This window comes from Momordica charantia (genome assembly GCF_013281855.1).
Source record: "Momordica charantia cultivar OHB3-1 chromosome 8 unlocalized genomic scaffold, Mcharantia_2.0 BLBB01000008.1, whole genome shotgun sequence".
Lineage (NCBI taxonomy): Eukaryota > Viridiplantae > Streptophyta > Magnoliopsida > Cucurbitales > Cucurbitaceae > Momordica > Momordica charantia.
Window position 1 is genome coordinate 23,534,951 of NW_028275166.1, and position 18,139 is coordinate 23,553,089.

The 18,139-nt window shown below is 33.1% G+C and overlaps 1 long non-coding RNA gene across 8 annotated transcripts; it reads left to right on the plus strand.

Annotated features, from left to right (window-relative positions):
• Nucleotides 1-345: 345 nt before the first annotated feature.
• LOC111025126 (uncharacterized) lies at nucleotides 346-8,804 on the plus strand. 8 transcript variants are annotated; one of them, XR_015792866.1, is made up of 6 exons: nucleotides 349-780; nucleotides 879-988; nucleotides 1,299-1,351; nucleotides 7,195-7,427; nucleotides 8,309-8,401; nucleotides 8,510-8,804. It is a non-coding gene; the product is annotated as an uncharacterized LOC111025126 (long non-coding RNA). The 8 variants fall into 8 exon arrangements; XR_015792867.1 differs by having other exon boundaries at nucleotides 351-780; nucleotides 930-988; XR_015792864.1 differs by having other exon boundaries at nucleotides 346-780; nucleotides 879-1,351.
• The last annotated feature ends 9,335 nt before the right edge of the window (nucleotides 8,805-18,139 follow it).

Sequence of the window (18,139 nt, forward strand, 5' to 3'; positions counted from 1 at the left end):
TTCTAAAATAGTGTCGGTAATATATGTTTTTTTAAATATTACAATTCCCGACTCTTTTGAGAAAGATGAGGCTTCTAATGTTGGGGAAGAAGATATTGAGAAAGATGATTTCTGTAACGTCCCAAGTTTTCGAGTTATTTTTATTTTAAGATTTAAATTGTGCTTTGGATTTTCCCTTAAGGATAATTAAATTACTGGATCTTCTAATTTCAGAGATCTATTTTTGGGTAAATTAGAACTTAAAGTCCAATATCTCGTTAGATTGAGATGAATTAAGTTTTAAATTTTATTATTCTATTATGTATTCTCTAAAAATCTTTTACCCATTTGAAAAAAATCTCCTTTACCCCCCTTAACCCTAAATCCCTAACCATCCCTTTCTCTTCTCCACGCTGACCACCACGACGCCACAATCCCTAACTATCCCTTTCTCTTCTTGCACGCTGACCACCATGACGCCGCAGACCACCGCAAATCCCTGTCGAATCGCACGTTGTCGGAGGTTAAATTTAATGGCATCGGTTCAATGCAACACCGGTGAGGGTCGAATCGACGCTTCAATTGACAATGACGTCTGGACAATTTTAAAACCGCGACCACCACTGACCCCAACGACCACAGCTTACCATCGCGAACGCCGCTGAACACCTCGAACTCTGCTGATTACCGTGACCACCGCTGACCATCGCTACTGTTCGTCAATCTTGGAGTACTACCCCTTCCTATTTTTCATTTTTCATTCTTATTCAGGTCAATCTTGTGAAGTTATACAATTTGAAGGTTGGTGATTCTGTTAATCTTGCAGTATTTTGGTAATTCATGTTTTCAACATTGAGATGAAATGTATTAGCTAATATGCCAATCAAACGTTGTTTTAGGTTCATTCTATCTAAAATGATTTATGATGCCTTGATTCTGCAATTGTTCAGTTTATGGATGGGATTGCCGAGTTGGTTTTGTGTAACTTGAATAAACTGAGATAAAATAGGTAAGGAAGTTTGTTTATTAGGTTCCATGGAGTTCCTCCTCATCTTCCATTTTATTTTATTTTAGTTTTCTTTTGAAAAAATTCATATCACAACCTTATTGCCCGTTGGAGGTTCTCATTTAAGGTGCTACATATTTTCTTTACCGAAGGGTTTCATTTGTTCTTACTTTACTGCTTATTTATTTTATTGATCCACTTAGGCATGTGTTCATACTTTGTAATACACAAGGTTTTGTTTGGGGTCCGTTTATGATGCATATAATCACTACGCATATAATCACTACATCTTGATCATTTGTACTCTTTGCAGCAAAGAAAATAACACAAACAAATCCAATAACGAGTCAAAGCCTTCACAGAATGGTACGATTTGTCATTTTTACTGGATTATGATTGATTGCGTATGTTTATCATATGGCACAAACATTTTCCTACATTCTACACATGAGTTGGTCGATTTCTCTGTTGGACGTGGATTTATTGTGATGAGAAATTCATATTTCATTTGTTTTTATTCTTACTTTTTAGTTATTAAGGATTGATTTTGTCGGTCAACATCATGCCCTATTCTGTATTATATGGTATAACTAGTGATATTATACATTGCTTTGTTTCGACGGGAGAGTTTAAGTTTATATTGCCAAGTAATATCTTAATATTGGACTCCCTTTTGCTGGAATCTCATCAATTATATTGAATACTTGTGCTAATATTTAATTGTTTTGATATGGCATATGGGAAAAATCATGCATGAATTATCTTATTGTTTGCCTTCTGTAGAGACTAAGGTTGGAGAAATCCAATGTTAAGTATTCTCATTATTAAAGTCTATATATATAGACAAATATACAAGGTTGACCTAATCCTATAAGGAGAAGGTAAATGACAAATTAATATTAATACAAGAATATAAAATATACTAATATATACTCTAACACTCCCCCTCAAGTTGGTGCATATATGTTAATCATGCCCAACTTGTTAGACAAATAATCTATTCGTGCTCCATTCAATGCTTTAGTAAAGATACCTCCTAGCTGCTCTCCAGTCTTCACATACCCTGTAGCCACCAATCCTTGCTGTATTTTCTCACGTACATAATGACAATCAACTTCAATGTGTTTGGTTCGTTCATGAAATACTGGATTAGATGCAATATGAAGAGCTGCTTGATTATCACACCAAAGTTTCATTGGAGTGGTGATGCCAAATCCCAATTCAGTCAGAAGCTGATGTATCTATATTAATTCACACATCGACTGTGTCATAGCTCTATATTCTGATTCAGCACTCGAACGCGACACCACGTTTTGTTTCTTACTTTTCCAAGTAACTAAATTACCTCCGACAAATACACAATATCCTGAGGTTGATCTTCTATCTTCCTTAGAACCTGCCCAATCAGCATCTGAAAAATATTCAATATTAAGATGACCATGATCTTTATATAACAAACCACGTCCAGGAGCACCTTTCAAATAACATAAAATATGTTCCAATGCGATCCAATGGTCAGTCGTAGGAGAACTCATAAACTGACTCATAATACTAACTGGATAAGCTATGTCTGGCCTCGTAACCGTAAGATAATTCAACTTCCCTACTAATCTCCTATACTTCTCAGGATCTTTCAACAACTCCCTTTCCTTTGTAAGTTGTAAATTAGGTATCATTGGGGTACTACGCGGCTTAGCAGCTAACTTTCCTGTTTCAGTTAACAGGTCAAGTACATATTTCCTCTGTGATAAGAGAATCCCCTTCTTGCTCCTTATTACCTCAATTCCTAAGAAATATTTTAGCACTCCCAAATCCTTCGTATGAAATTGACTATGAAGGAAAGTTTTGAGTGATAGGATGTCTGATGAATCATTACCAGTAATCACAATATCATCAACATATACAACCAGTAAGATAACACCAGACTCAGTTTGTTTATAGAAGACAGAATGGTCCGACTTACTCTTCTTCATTCCAAAGTTCTCAACCACCTGACTGAATTTTCCAAACCATGCTCGTGGACTTTGTTTCAACCCATATAAGGATTTCCTTTCCATTCTCCCCCTGAGCAACAAACCCTGGTGGTTGCTCCATATACACTTCCTCTTGAAGATCACCATGGAGGAAGGCATTTTTAATATCAAGCTGATGTAACGGCCAATGGTGAATAGATGCCAAGGAAATGAATAACCTAACAGAAGTCAATTTAGCAACCGGAGAAAAAGTATCACTATAATCAATTCCATAAGTCTGCGCGTATCCTTTAGCAACAAGGCGAGCTTTCAAACGGGCAATGGATCCATCAGGATGAACTTTAACAGCAAACACCCATTTACAACCGATAGGTTTTTTTCTGCAGGAAGAGACACTAAATCCCAAGTACCATTGTCATCTAAGGCAGTCATTTCCTCCAACATAGCAGCCCGCCAACCAGGATGAGACAAAGCTTCATGAACAGTTTTAGGAACAGATACAGACTCAAGGGATCCAAGAAACGAACAAGTAGGTGAGGACAAATGGTTATATGAGACAAAAGAAGAAACAGGATAAGTACATTTACGCTTACCTTTTCTAAGAGAAATTTGAAGGTCATCACTTATTCCTGGATCCTCGGGCGAAGAAGCTGCTGGTATAGGGCATGAGTCCGTAGGAGGTTGCCGACGAGAATAAACTTGAGTAATGGTGGGAATAGAAGGATCAGGCACATAGAAAGATGTATTGCTAGGAAGCTCTTCAGTGGAAAGAGAGACAATAAAATATACAAGAAAGTCATCATCTTCTTGTGAACTCTCCCCCTGACTGGTACTCAAAGATGATGACAAATGAGTATTTTCAAAGAATGTAACGTCGGGAGAGACAAGATATCTATTGAGATCAGGACAATAACATCGATACCCTTTTTTAACACGAGAATAACCAAGGAAAATGCATTTCAAGGACTTAGGGTCCAATTTGGTGAGCTGAGGGCGAACATCACGAACAAAACAGGTGCAACCAAATATTTTAGGTTTAATAGGAAATAAAAGTTGCATAGGACATAGAGTACGATAAGGTATTTCACCCTTAAGAACTGATGAAGGCATGCGATTAATCAAGAAGCAAGCCGTCGAAATAGCATCGGGCCAAAAATATTTTGGAACATGCATTTGAAACATTAAGGCCCTTGCTGTTTTGAGAAGATGTCTATTTTTTCTTTCTGCAACTCCATTTTAGACGGAGTATCGACACAAGAGGATTGGTGAAGAATACCATATTCACTCAAATAAGAGCCAAGAGCTCCAGAAAAATATTCTTTAGCATTATCACTTCGTAGAACTTTAAGAGAGCCACCAAATTGAGTTTGAATTTCAGCATGAAAGTTACGAAAATGAGAAAGTAACTCAGAACGATGTTTCATTAAATATAACCAAGTTACACGGGAAAAATCATCGACAAAGGTAACAAAGTATCGAAACCCACCTTTGGACTCAATAGGACACGGACCCCAAACATCAGAATGAACTAAGTCAAAAAAGGTAGTAGCTCGTTTATTTACTCTAGGATACAAACTAAGACGATGAAACTTATCAAATTGACATGACTCACAATCTAAAGAATGCAAGCTATGAAATTGAGGACGAAGACTCTTTAACATGGGGAGAGATTGATGACCCAAACGACAATGTTCTTCGAAAGGAGTTGGCACTCGAGTGCAAACAGTGGCTGTAGGTATTTGTGTATCAAACGTGTAGAGGCCATTGGATTCACGACCTTTACCAATAGTCTTCTTCGTCGTAAGATCCTGAAATAGGCAATAACCAGGGAAGAATAAGACACAACAATTAAGATCACGAGTGAGTTTACTAACAGAGATCAAATTAAAAGAAAATTGTGGTAAATTTAAAACAGATGTTAGTGAAAGGGATGTGGAAAGATGAACTGTGCCAGAGCCAAGAACAGGAGAAGTTGTGCCATTTGCTATGGTAACATCAGGCAAAGATGCAGATGGGGAGAAATTAGCAAATAAGTTAGGATTACCTGACATATGATTTGTCGCACCAGAGTCAATGACCCATTTGATGTTGAGGAAATAAGACATTTACTGGTGTTACCTGACTCAGCGATGGCGGTAATCGGATTAGAGGACGATGCCGTCAATGACTCTTGATACTGTTGGAACTTAGCAAATTCTTCCGCAGGAATTGTAACTAACTTGCCAGCATTATCAGGAGTAGATGCAACATGGGCAGACTGTGTTTTCTGACCTCTATTCAATAGCTTTCTACATTCTCGTTTTGTATGACCAGGCTTATGGCAATAATTGCAAAAAATAATATCTCCTGAATTTGACCTTGGGGCACTAGAACGTTGAGCGTTCGAAGTCGTGGAATTCCCTTGGTAGGTATTACCTCTGTTTGCATTTGTACTACGTCCAACCAAAGCACTATTAGACTGAGATGACAAGACGGGTTGTGACTTCTCAACTCGAAGTACTCGAGTGTATGCCTCCTCTAAAGCTGGAATTTCCGAACCAGAGAGTAATTGGTCTTTGGCCACATCAAATCTAGGTGGAAGACCAAGAAGAAAACTGATAACTGCTAGTTGTTCGCGTTGGGCAAGCTGAACTTTTGCATCATTACTATCTGGGAGTAATGCATTAAACTCTGCGTAAATTCTTTTGTGTTCCATAAAGTAATTTGTAAGAGATTGGTCACCAAACTCAGGTTGGTAGAAGCGCTTGCAGATTTCAAATATTCGATTAACATTTCCTTTTCCAGAATAAAGGAATTCTAAATATTTAAGTAACTCTTTAACATATTCACATTCATTGACCAAGCCAATAATGTCACCCTCGATCGAATTCTTGATCTGCAGAACCAGTAGAGCATCATCCCGTAACCAAGCTTTCTTGCTCTCATCCTTAGGCGGATCCTCAGTTATGTGATCGTCCATATCAATACTTCGCAAAAAAAGACGAACATTGATTTTCCATGAAGAATAGTTTGATCCATTCAACTTGTGTTCTGTGATTTTTGATATCATTGGGATCACCTCAGAAGTTACGATTGATTTCTTCTCAGCCATAACAAGCAAGCGAACTTATTTGAACAAAACGACAGAACCAAATCAAACCACTTGAACCAAACAAAACAGGCGGCGGCGGTGGCGTCGGCGGTGGTGGTGTTGGATAGCAATAAACAAAAAACCCTAAGGCACAAAACCCTAATGGGCGCAAAATCCTAATGGGCATCAAAACCCTAATGGGCAAGAAACCTAAAAAACCTAGAGCTCTGATACCATGTAGAGACTGGATGGAGGAAAAAAGTATCATATGTTTGTAATAAATAGACCATTTTATTCCGAAATAATTTACCGTATGGTTGTGTCAACCATAATGCCTCATGAAAAAATGATGTCTATGAAAGAAATGAATTTGTCTAAAGATTGGATTTTTGTTGTTAAATGATTGGAGCACACTATTATATTGCAAGTTTCTCTCTACGACATAATCAACGTTTTCTTTCCTTCTCTTCTATGCTACAACATCTTCTTGAGTTTATGCTCATTGGTGTTTTAATACTTATCTCTCCTTTGCAAAGTTTCTTAGTTGAGGCTATATAGTTCATTGCATTTGGTTTCCTACAATTGTGGTATTATTCATATTGGAAGGTTTCTATTTATACTATATTACTAAAGGATGTAGAAGAAGTGTACGTAGGTTGGTTTTTGTTTAATCAATTTTGTTGTGTTGGAATCTGTATTTGCAAATATTACTAGTAATAACTTTCTTATATACACAATAATCATAATAATTTTTCTTCAATCCTTTTGCTATATACACAAGGAAAATGAGTGGGGAAGGAAAAAAAAAACAAGTGCTTGTATTTGCTATATTTTAGGGAATATGAAATAGGAATAGGAATAAAAATAGGAAGGTTTCTATTTTTTCCATGTTAGTTTAGTTAAATTATACTTTATGAGAGTTGTCTAATTGTTAGACTAACCAAGTTATATACTATATTTAGATATTTGCCAGCCTCCATATCTTTGCAAGTTTGTTTGTTTCTAGGAAACTTCTCATTTTAATGACCATTATACGTCATGGTAGTTTCTTTATTGGGATGGTCCTCCCTACGATGCCTTGCATGGGATGATCTCATGCTCTTGAAGTTTGACAACAAGTTTAATCATACTATCCATATTTGATGTACTTTGATGTCATGCTCTAGGAGCACTTAGATGTGATCAGGAGGGAGTTGGCAGAGTTCATACTCTCGCACATATACTTTTCGTAGTATATGTGCTATCTTGTTTTTTGGCTTCCCCGTTCATGTAACTCAGTGTCGTTTTGTTGGCCGCCGCATGTTGGAGATTGAAAATTTTTGTTCAGTGAAGGGTTCCATCAAATACTTTTGGGCAATACCATCGGCATGAACCACATATACTGTAACGGTATATTGAGGTATGGTTCTCGGTCACTGTTAACGCCTCATGTTATTGACTATATTCTTGAGCTGAAACATATCGTATGATCTTGAGAAGCATGTTGGTCATGGTAGAATTATTCGTTGTGTCATTTACCACCCCATAAAATTAGTTAGACATTATGTTTTCATGTCTTCTGAAGGAATGAAGAATGTATATATATAGTTTCGTTTCATTTTGGTGTGGAGAAAGAAAATAAAATACATGGGTACTACATTGGAGGAGATCAGAATGATTGCCAAAGTAATAAATTGCATTGGATTGAATGAGAGCAAAGGATGTACATATATATAGTGCAAAAGGCAGAGGGTGATCATTCCTTTAATTTTATTATTGGGAGGGGAGGAAGAACTTAGTTTTCATTTGTTATGTCCCTCCCTCAGTTTTACTTTCTATTTCATATCGTGCTTTGCAAGTTAGCATTTTGGCAATAGTGAAGTGTGTTCAAATTTTTATGTCTTTCATGTTTTCTCATTTCATTACTTTTACTAATTGTGAAAGCTTGTTCTTGCAGTGAGACATGTGCTAGATAATGTTTCCGTTTCCGTTTGTGTTTGTTAAAGTTATGTTGTTTAGATTGGTGTGTTCATATCTTGTTTTTGGTTGTCTTTCTCTCCCGTTCTGGCTACTTATGTGGTCTCTTTTGTGAATATCATGCATTGATTTTAGGCTTGACTTGCTTATGTAAAATTGTGCAAGTAGCCAATTAAGACTTAGTGTTTATATGTGTCATGCATATAGTATAATGTATCGTTGGATAATTGTGTGGTTTAAAGTTTAGTTGGATAATTGTGTGGCTATCCTGCAGCAAAGATAGCCAATTAAGACTTATTGTTCATATTTGTGTCATGCATATAGTTGAAAGTTGGAGCGAGGGTTGAAGGAAGCAGGGCCGAGCGTTTCTGTAATATGTTAGCTACATTTTGTAGTTTGACCTTTCACGTTTACACGGTATGAACTCTAACAACATATAATAGTAATATGTTAGCTACATTTGTTATAGTTTGACCTTTTGCATATACTATTGTGAAATATTTGAGGTTTTTGTCCATTGCTTAGGTCTTCCAAGAAGAGCCTAGAGAACCAGGACGGGTAGCTACTTGGAATATCTAAAAGATGATTGTTGGGCCATTTTTTGTTGGGTTAGTAGTTACTTGGTATAGTTTGTTTAAGTACGGGATTGATGGACATGAAAACCTTCGTTCATGTATATATAATTTACTATATGTATATACTTTATATTTGTAGGTGGGTTGGTGTATTAATGGATATATATGTTCTTGTATGTAAAATACGTTACAATTGACAGGCACAGGTACAACTATGGAAAGCGATTTTTAGAAATATTTCAAAACATGCTTATATGAAAAGTTACATTTATAAATGTCAACAAAATAGATTTCGTGACAAAAAAAAATAAAAAATTAAATGTTTCTTGACAATTAAATGTTGACATTATCAAGTACATCATGTTAGTTCTAAATTATCGTTGTAAGCCTTTACGTGACATTTATTGAATGTCATTATTTAATGTTGCATGACATTTTTAAGTTGTCCTTATACAATTTTTCGTGATTGTTAAAACTGTCAATATTGACTATTAAAACTATCACTACAAAAGTTTTCATGACGGTTATAAATAATCGTTAAAAAAAATTCATGTCAATCTTTAGCTGTCGTTAAAAACTAGTTCATGACAATTTATAAATTGTCGTATTTAGGTATTTATTGACAGAATGACAAAAATATTTGATTGTTTTAGTGATTTATAAATTGTAATTAAATGACTTTCCATGACATTTATTAATTGTGATGGAAAATCTATTCATGACAAAGTATAACTGTAGTTGAAAATGCATTGATGACAATTTTTCAAATTTGTCATCTTCTCCTCTTTCTTGATGCCTTAATAGATGACAATTACATAATTGTCATGAATGATGTTAATGACAGAATTTAACTGTCATTGAAGACCGACTTTCTACTAGTGATTGATTTTTATTCTAATGAGAGGTAAAAGAGAGGAAAAGGGCACACAGGTAAGTCACACATAAAATACAGAGAGGAAAAATATCATAAATATAGTTTTTTTTAACTCACACTTTGCCTTTCAACGAAGATTTTGTACTTTCATGTGCTTCAATTGCTCCATTTATATTCCACGTCACCCTTGATCCATAAATCGAGTCAAATAGCCAAATGTATGTCTTTCTTAATAGGAGAGATTAATTTAACATTTTATTTTCTTGGCATTATTTTTGGCTTTCTTTCATAATTTCCTTAGGCATTAATTATTCATTTTTGGTAATTTTGTCAAATGGATTTAATTTTGTCAAATGGATTTATTTGAAATTTGTGATATATCTGATTGAGAGATTTGAGAGATTGATTCATTTCCTTATCTCATTGCCTTTGATTTTGCTAGTCTTGATTCATAAATTGAATATTTTCCATAATATGGTGAGTGATTTTATTCTTTAAATATTAAAAGGTGGTTTAGACAAAGGCATCGATACAACAATATTTTTCTTACTTATTGATTGATCCAATTATGTCTTTCTTACTGTTTGATCCTTTGTTGGTGAAACCGAAAACGAATTATTTGTTCTCTTTTAGTTATATATATTGAGAACGTACTTCGATCGAAAACGGCGAATGTCATAAACGGTTGTTGAACACACTGAATCTGACACAAGGGAAGCTTGTGAACGTAGATCGTCAAAGAGATTGGAGCAAGGGATTGCGGCATAAAAATAAAGAATGGAGTTCTTTTAAATTTATGCATAAGACAATATGTATTGTGTACTAATCTTTTGATAATCTGGGTGTGGCCTCGTGGGGTAGGTTGTGAAATCGAACCACGTTAAAAACGTCGTGTGTTCATCTACCTTTTTAACTTTGCATATTTTTAGCATTTTTACAAGTCAAATTAATTTTTATTTATACAATAGAAACGTAAATTTTACATTCATCGTTATCATCCATCGAGTCATTAAATAACTTGGATAATTAGGTCGTTTCACATGAGTTAGTTGTGATTTGTTGGGGTTAAACATATCTTCGCTACAAATTTTTTCCATTTTTTTCTTCTCCATTTTTAAATGCATGTTTAGTTAATCTCACAAGCTATCTTTGTTTTTGACAAAATTGAATGTGTGAGATATTCGAATTCTAAATACATGGAGATGTGTAGATATTTATCCATTTGAATTCTTTTCATTGTCTTTTTTTTTTATAATAGAGACCTAAAGTTATTGTTTAGGATTTTAAATCATGATTTTAGTAAGTAGTATATTTACATTTCAATTATGTCTACTTCTAAACCCAACAAAATCTCATGTCATTCTCAAAAGTAAATGTTTTTTAAATTTCAAAACAAATGGAAGAAGTAAATATTTAATTTTGAGGTTGAGCCATGTGAGTTTTTCTTAAAATGCGATAAATAAATAAAAATTTTCACCAAAATTAATTTTACAAAATTTCAAAAAACCAATATCCTTACACAAAATATCAAAATCAAATTTGAGAATTAGTAGTGTTATCTATGTGGATTTTCTTAAAATTCATAAATACATGAAAATTCTCGTGTAAATAAAAATGTCAATTTTCATAATTTTGGAAAAAGTAGTATTGTTTTTATGGATTTTATAAATTCCATAAATTGATAAAATTTCTATCTTAAAGTAAATTTCAATAATTCAAAACATTTTTCATATAACAATAAAGATAAAAAAATTTTAAAAAGCACTAACAAATTTTCAAAAATATAAGAGAGATCGAGTAAATTTTTTTTGAAATTTGTTAAATTTCTTAAATACTTAAAATTTGTCCAAAAGATAATTTTTTCCATATTTTGAATGAACCCATAATCATTAATTCATGTTTTATTTCTAAAATGTGGATTAATAAACATGAGACATTTAAAAAATAAAATAAAATAAACTTTTGTAGACCTTTAATAATTTAATAAATTGGATAATAAAAATAAAATACTAGTAGCCATTTTCACCGGTGTTGTAGGATGTTAACACCTTCCTTATATACAAATGACTCTCGAATTCGATCTCATTCACACAGGCTAAATTTCTTTATTTTATTCTAATTGGGTGACTAATCACACCGTCAACATGATTGGTGGCGACACCAAAATATTGTATTTTAAGATACCCTTAAAAGAGGATGGCGGCTGCTTCACATTGCGATCACGTTGCGACAACTTGGCGACTCCATTGGGCACCATTTTAATAAAGTCAAGCTACTGTATTTTATCTTTTATCATCCTTTTATAATTTGTTGGTACATTTTGTTTATCTGTAATTTCGTTGTAAATATTATTTATATATAATTTATTTGTGCAATTTTATTTTACATGTTATCATACATTTTACATATATGCACAAGCCCTCTACGAGGGCTAGTACCTTGTAGGATTAGAATAAAGGATGTAGTAGTATTGACCTTCGAGAGGTTCTGGCTCCTGTGTAGGCACACGAAAATTTCTTGTTCAAATTTTTTCCCTTTGTTACTTTTGTAACATATTGAGATTATTTAAGGGTCTTATCTATTTTGGATTTAGATCAATTACCAACACCATACCATTTTCTGTAATTAATTGAAAAATGTTTGTTTACTAATAATTTTTCATTTATTTGTTCAATTGTGACAATTCATATATATCACACGCAACTACAGGTCTATGTTTGAGCTATACCATATAGGATTAGAATTGAAGATGCAGTAGTGTCTACCTTTGAAGGGTTTCGACCTCTATCCGACACATGAAAAATTATCGCTTAAATTAATTGTTTTGTTATTTTCGATTATTTGAGGGCCTTATCAATTTAGAATTTTTTTTTTACCACCTTTAGAAAATTTTTATTGTTAATTATGAAAAGTTGTGTATCAGAACTACTTTTATTTGTTGATTTACCTTTGTTTTTTCATTTATTTATTTGGAGTAAATTTGGATAATTAATGTCACACACATCACAACTCATTGTGCATGTATCTTGTAGGATTATAATAGAGACTGAGTAGTGTTAATCTTCGAGGAGTTTCGACTCCCGTACAAGAACATGAAATTCTCTAATCAAACTAATTGACTTTTTTAAAACTTGGGCTCTGAGTCTTTCCTCTTTGAGGTGCATTAGAACCTAATTTTATTCCGGTCACATATCCTTGAGTGTACCAACAAACATCCACATTCCACAATATGAATCTTTAAGCATCATATTATTTGGAGCAATTTACACCTTTTTTTTGTGTCATGTGTTTCATACGTTGGAAAAAAAATAAAAATATATGCATCTCTTTTATTTCACAAGTCATTACTATCCCTCGTTTTTTTTTTTTTATCTTTCATCATTCATTCATTATTTTCATAATTGCATCTAGTTTATGAAATTTTTCTTTAAATAGTTAAAAATATAAAAATAAATAAATTTCACAAATCATTCTTGCATGCTGCATGTTAATTTTATTTTCTTAATCCATAAAAATTTTGAGAATATTTTCATTATTGTTTATCATGCATTTGTTTTTAAATAAAAATAATTGTTGCATTATTTATCATGTCTCAACTTCTTTAAAAATAATCTTCCAAAATAGCTCAATGATTGCACATTTGTCACTCTTATTATACAAGATCTAATGGACAAATCATGGATGGGCAAGACAATGACATGGAGAAAATGCAACAGAACAACAACCTTAGTGAACAAGTGACAAAAATACTTGAGCTTCTCTCAACTGGGAAAGGAAAAATAGTTTCCGAAAGTATGCGCAGTCAAGTAATCCGACTAAAGAAACAGATTATCAAATTTATCCACTAGGATTTACTTTTCAATATATACTTCAACCACAAGCTGCTCAACAATTTGTTAACATGAATACACCTTACACTGTTCCATCTCCTGTCTCAAATCTTAGACAAGTTGAGGTCCAAACTGAAGTTTATATCGATAACATGCCAACTAGTATAGTTACCCTAAAACTCATGAAATGGAGACATGACAACAATAGGGTACTCAAGCTCAAGGAAAGTTGGATGTTTTAGAAGAAAGATTACAAGAAATTGAAGGGACAGATATTTACGGAAATATTGAGGCCACACAATTATGTTTAATGCTCAATTTGACAATAGCAACAAAATTCAAGTTCCTGAGTTTGAGAAATATGATGGTTCAACATGTCCTAGGAGCCACCTTATAACGTAGTGTAGAAAGATGGCTGCACACATCATTAATGACAGTTATTGATCTATTGCTTTCAAGATAGTCTAACTAGTCCAACTGCTCGGTGGTACATACAATTGGATAGTGCATGCATTCATGTTTCGAAGTACTTAGGAGATGCATTTCTATAACAATACAAATATAACATTGACATGACATTGATCGCCTAGATTTGCAGATAATGGAGAAAAAAGTATAGACAATTTCAAGGAATCTGCTCAAAGGTGGAGAGATATGGCTATTGAGGTTCAACCACCTTTGACAGACAAAGAAATGACTGATATGTTCATGAACACCTTACGATCTCCCTTTCATGATTGTATGGTTGGTAATACAGCAACCAATATTTTTGACATTATTGTTATTGGTGAGAAGAGGCCAAGAACCCCTATTTGGAGTTGATCTTCAGCTCCTTCTCTTCATTTTTAGCATCTTTATATTGTATTTATTCCTACATTTTTTAATCTCCTTATAGCGTTGTCTAGCTAATCAACTTGTGTAAGGGGGAGATGTTGTGAAATGTAGAACATAAAACTTTTTTGAAATGTAGAACATTGTGGAGTGATTTAGATGAATCATGTGAGAGTAAATTTATTTTGCATGAATCATGTGATCGCCTTTAGTTAAATCAATATGACGAGGATAATTAAGACACCTATTTTAATGTTTTTCCTATTTAGACTATGGTCAATTACCTAATTCTCAGCTTCATTCTTGTATGCATGATAAAAGTAAAAAGTAAGACATCACATCTAAAAGTTTAGACCATGCAAATTTCTTGCATGCATGATAAAAGTAAAAAGTAAGACATCACATCTAAAAGTTTAGACCATGCAAATTTCTTGCACATCCTAAGATGAGACCTGTCGTGAGAATTTGCATTTCATTTGTGTCATCTACTTTATTAAGTCCATTATTCTTTTTAAAATTCAAAAGCTTCAAATTATGATTGTTTTGGAGCTATTGTAGGGCATAGCACTTTGCTTTTCAGCTTTTCATTGGCATGATTTAGAGCCGGCTAAGTACTGTGTAATCATTTGATACATGTTACATTGCATTTCAATTAATTTGCAGAATTCGTTCATCTCTTCAATTAATTTGCAGGTTTCGCTCATCTCTTCTTTCAATTAATTTACATCTACATTGAGTTTCAAAATTATACTGCTAATTTTTTATTGGCTCACGTTTTAGGGGTGTTGGTGCTCCTCATGTGATTAGGGGAGTTCTGCTCCTCACGTTGTAAATAACCTTCGCACTTCTTTACGTAAGTTAAAGTGAGCTAAATTAATAGTTTAAAGTACATGTAATGCTATGGTTAATTTTGAGTATTAATAAAATCCAAATTTTTATTAGAAAGTATACAAACACAAATGTACTTTAGGTTAGTTTTGAGTTAAGTTTTAACCAAAATCATGTTAAAAATAATTTATTCCTAAAGTTTTTTAAAGTTATGTTTGTTAAGTTAATTTTTTGGTGTAAAAATATAATCTTATTGAGATTTTATTTTGTGTACAAATTGAGAACTATTAAGATATTAATGGAAGCAAGTGATTGAAAGCAATAGAAACTTCATACCTCTAGTTCAACCTCTCAAGACTCATCCATCTGGAGTAGGTTGGTCCATTGTTCATGTTGAAATGTTTTAGAATGGGGTAAATTTGTTGCGAACTACACTTATTTGGTAGAGGTAATAAATACAGTTTTATTACTTTATATTTTACTATGTAAAGACCTTGAATCATTTGCACATTGCCTGTATTAGTGAGCTAATTAACATTTTGCTCATTTTTGTTCATTTTAGTTTTTTAATGAAGTTATTGTTACTTAATGAAAGAAATGATATTAGTTTATGATAGTTGTGCATTAATGTCGTGAATGTTGTTGAATTCTGTATATGTTGTGGTTTGCTGAATTCTATTGGAGGTGTATTAGGATTTGTGATGATTGGATTAGAGGTATCATGTGTGTACATTTTATTAGTATTATATTGGATTGTATAAATGTTTGGGTGGTTATATTGTGTGTTGGAACTTAGAAAAGTACTGGTATTGCATGAATTTCTTTTTAGTGGATTGCTAAAAATACGGATTATTGCACTATTTTTTATTGCTGAAAATAATTTGATATAGGTTTTACAGGTATTTTAATATGGTACATGTATAGGATTTTATTAATATATATTTTTTTTGCAGGTTTATGTAAATACAATGTCAGTTTAGAATCTGACATTATAGCTACCATTGTAAATATGCAATAATATTCAATGTGAATAACTTCAGTTACGAAGGAACAATGTCGGTTATTTCAATGTCCGTTAACGACCGGCATTGTTCAGATAAACAACGTCAGTTGGGAACCGACATTGTAAACTAACCGACATTGTAGCATACAATGACACCATGTCAGTTGACAACCGACATTGAAATAACCGACATTGTAGCACCTCAGTTAATTAGATGTCGGTTCACAACCGACATCATTCAATAACTGACATCGTTAGCTACGATGACACGTGATTCGATGTCGGTTGTGTAACCGACGTAGTATATATATCATGTTGGTTCTAATCTGACATTAAATGCCAATTTTGTTGTAGTGGCAGAATCCAATGCGGCAAAATTTCTGCATCAACAGAAAACATAAAATAATTTTATAAAAGTATAAAATATGTCGCATTAATTTCTCTTCATATCTCACATTCCCTAATTTTCTCCCACCTTCCATATTTCTCCCTCCCCACCATCCTAGTTTCATGTAACTTTCTCCTTCCCCCCAACAATTTCTTGTTCTCTCTCACATTTTCCTTTTTCCCATTAATTTCACTATTTTCTTGCTCGTCACATTCTCCCTCACATCTACCAATCTTTCTCTTCTTCTCTCACACGTACTTTTCCCTTCATTTCTCTCCAAGTTTCTTTTGGCCTATATAAATTGATTGATTTTTATTGTAGTGGGAGGAAAAACAGAAGAGAAGTGACACACATGTAAGTCACACACAAAAAATATAGAGAGGGAAAATATCATAAGTATAGTTTTGTTTTTTAATTAACTCACAATTTGCTTTGCAACGAAGATTTTGTGTTTTCGTCTCCTCCAATTGATGCACTGATATTACACGTCACTCCTAATCCGTAAATTCAGTCAAACTCATCCTCTTTCTTTTCAAATTGCCAAATTTATGTTGTTCTGAATAGGAGAGATTGATTTAGCATTTTATATTATGAAAATGAATTTCATGAGTTAGTTGTGATTTGCTGGAGTTGAACATATTTTCTCTAGATTCTTTCCATTTTTTTCCTTTCATTTTCTCCATTTATTTTATTTGATATTTTTTCATGCTTAAATGCAACTTTAGTTAATTTCACAAGCTAGTTTTGTTTTTGACAAAATTGAATGTGTGAGATTTGAAATCTAAATACATGAAGATGTGTAGATATTTATCTATTTGAATTCTTGTTCACTATCATTTTCATTTTTTTTTTAACAAAGGCCTAAAGTTAATGTTTAGGATTTCAAATCATGATTTCATTTGGTGGTATATTTATCTTTCAATTTTGTCTACTCCTTAAACCCAACAAAATCTTTTGCAATTCTCAAAATTAAATGTTTTTTAAATTTCAAAATAAATGAGAGAAAATAAATATTTAATTTTGAGGTTGAGTCGTAGGGGTGTTCAAAAAAATCGATAACCCGAAGAATCCGAGCAACCCGAACCGAATTGAAATTATATTATTATTATTATTATTATTATATATTTATGCATCTAAGGTGATAAGAAAACAATAGCCAATTAGATCTAAGAACCCTTATGGTTATGCAAACCCTTAGATCACAAATGCTAAAACCCCCAAATCGAGATGATGTCAACCCAAGGAAGAAGTTAGAACGGATTTACCTTGATGATCAATATCAAGAGTAGAGAAAACTTGTTTCTAAACTCAAGATTCAAACCACTCCACAAAATAGCTTGATCGAGACTACTTGAATGATTTTAGCATGCAAATCTAACACTCAAGAATTGCAAAGAAAAACAAGCTCTAGGCTTTTTGAAGCAAAATAGCAACTTTTATTCAATCATCAAAATCTGTATTTCAAACGAAACAAACTAGGCTATTTATAGCCTCCAAAACAACCCTAAAAGTAACCTAAAGGCATTTGAAAGGTTGTAACTCCCAATTACATGATGGCCATAACATCTACTAGCTAAAATATAACTTAAAACACATAAATGAAATGTTTAAAACTGAAAATATAATAAAAAGAGGTTTAAATCCGAGAATTGAAGTTTTGGTCACCCTTCAAAGTCTTTGTAACCTCCCAATTATAAATGAAGCTTCACTTGAAGTAGTTTGAAGTGTAGTTCCATTAATTGATGGATGACTTGCAATAAATGAAACTTGAGATGCACTTAAGTTAATTTAATGCAACTTGAGTTCCTTGGATTGAACTTGACTTT